The 2,500-nt window shown below is 33.3% G+C and overlaps 1 protein-coding gene across 28 annotated transcripts in view; it reads right to left on the bottom strand.

Moving 5' to 3' along the window:
* LOC125044694 (rho GTPase-activating protein 190-like) overlaps positions 1 to 2,500 on the bottom strand; it is a 194,055-nt gene that overhangs the window by 9,743 nt on the left and 181,812 nt on the right. The gene's annotated exons all lie outside the window — the stretch shown is intronic.

The raw sequence follows: 2,500 nt of genomic DNA, 5'->3' as shown, positions 1-2,500 counted from the left end.
CAAACATTGAAATACCAGAAGGTAGTAAAGTGCCCAATACTGGTTTACATATTAGGTTCCTAAATGTCATGTACCCATGCAGAAAGAGAGGGATAAAGTCAGAAAAGGAAGAAAGAAAAAATATATATTTATACATTATGAATCATATATGCCATTTACTTTATTCATTCCATAAAATATAAAGAAACACTTCAAGACTGTACATAATAATAATCCCATTTCTTCCATGCACTGTGAGTTCCAGTAGTTTTACAACTGGAAGCAAGGTGTAAACAGAGACTGGCTACAACTAACAGTCATGCATGGAACCATACCACCCATTGAAAGAAATATGAAGTGCATTAGCAACAATAACAACAAATGCATATTATGCTTTCAACTTATCAGTGCATTTTTGCTCTTTAGTGAGAAACCAGGTGAAAAGATCTTAAATGAAACATCACAAAAAGTTAAAATACCCTCTTGGCTCAGCTATCACCAATATCTTTTTATAAAATCTTTTACAACTTGTCTTCTAAAACTGAGACTTCCTTCTACATTATTTTCAATCTTGCACTTGGATAACACTGATCACAAATCAAATTCCTTGGATATTTTTCAAAATGCAACAAAAAGTGTAACATCTTCTAACATTTACATAAAATATGTTCATGGTAATACTCTTGCAAACGTGAACACGCAGCAAAAGTTTAAGTTAACGAAACTCACTATGTGACTGCAAGCAAAAACTGCCAGTGTCAATATTGGTTAGGCATAGTTACAGTACTACTTCTACTACTAATATACTACTCGTACAACTTGCTAAGAATTCAACATCTTTTGCATTGAAAGATGACTTTGAGAGCTACTCCAACCTACACTTTTTTCAAAGTAAGAAGAAAGAGCTTATATAAAAACAAACGGGAGTATTACCTCCATCTACAAAATTACAGTTGGTATCGATGTCATTTACAGTCATGCTCCAACCTCTAAATAGCGTAAGTCTGCCACAAATAATTTATCCTTTTTTATACAACAGCACACATACTCCCAAGTACAAACCATACACCTAAGTAGCCCAGTGGAAGGAATGAAAGACTGAGTGAGTGAGTGAGTGAGTGAGTGAGTGAGTGAGTGAGTGAGTGAGTGAGTGAGTGAGTGAGTGAGTGAGTGAGTGAGTGAGTGAGTGAGTGAGTGAATGGATGAATGGGTGTGAGAGAGAATGAGTCTGTGAAAGAGACTGACTAAGTGAAAAATGAGCTAACTAGTTTCTTTTACATTTATATACATTAACAAATTATCAGAAAGTACAGAAAGAGCTATGTACACTTTCAATTGTAATTTACAGAGGTTCAGTGAGCTTAATATCACTCTTATTTATTTCACAACCCAACCAATCTTGTCAAATATTTGAAGCCTACTTTATGCAGTAACAAGTTAATAAAGATGAGGAAAAAGAAACAAAACACCAAAAGGGAAAAACCTCATCCTTCCTCTCTAAGTACAGTATTTAAGTATCTGAGTTATGACATTGGAAATGGGTCTGAAAGCTAGTCATAACTTGCCTATTCAAAAAAACAAATCTATAATAGACATGCATAAGTATTATGTGGTATATACTTTCAAGAACATATACAAGGCAAACACATATCAAATTAATAATAACAAATATAAACAAAAGGTAATCTTGCCATCTATGGAATTAATAGTGAATGTACTGATAACCCAACATAATAAAAGTATCTGGTAAGTCTCATATTGATGATTAACTGAAAATAAGAAATAAAACAATAATCAAACATCATAAAGGATTAATGAAGTATACCAAGTATCATTTATCTTGATATTGTATGTAACTAATAATCAATAATGATATCAATAATGACCATATTCATAATGACATAAATAATAATTACAGCAATAGTGTAAAAAAAGACTAATGAAACCCATACTATGTATATGAAGTCATAACAAAAATAATTACAGGGGTCTCGTCCCTATACTGCAAGTCGACATACTGAAAACAACAGCTCAATATCATTTTACTGATTATTAACACTAATACCTAGAGCCCAAAGTAAAAACTGCCACTGTACAGCATATCTTACTCTAAACCATTACCTAGTAGCCTAAACTACTGCTGTTCATATCAATGTGATGTCTTCTAGAGGAAGATTACCATTCTTAAGCAACAGACATTTTTCTTTTTCTTTTCTTTACAAAATGTCTAATTACATTAACTGCATTGTACAGCCATACATACATACTTACATACATACGCACACACACACTCAAATTTACATTTGAGGAGACTGACGACACTCTAAATGTTATTAGTTCCAAATATATTAGTGGTCTACCCAAGTAAGATGTTACACTACATGGGAGTACAGGACGGAAGTCAAGAGATCAAGAGGTGTACAGAGCAAAGGTAAGAAAAAGAGCAAGAAAGAGAGAGAGAGAGAAAGGAAGAGAAAGAGAGAGGACATCAGACGAAGCAGGCAAGACTGAGCATGACTTA

Source organism: Penaeus chinensis, chromosome 36 (genome assembly GCF_019202785.1).
Source record: "Penaeus chinensis breed Huanghai No. 1 chromosome 36, ASM1920278v2, whole genome shotgun sequence".
In the NCBI taxonomy this organism is placed as follows: Eukaryota; Metazoa; Arthropoda; class Malacostraca; order Decapoda; family Penaeidae; genus Penaeus; species Penaeus chinensis.
The sequence above is the reverse complement of the archived record's forward strand: the minus strand, read 5'-3'. Positions and strand labels throughout refer to the sequence as shown.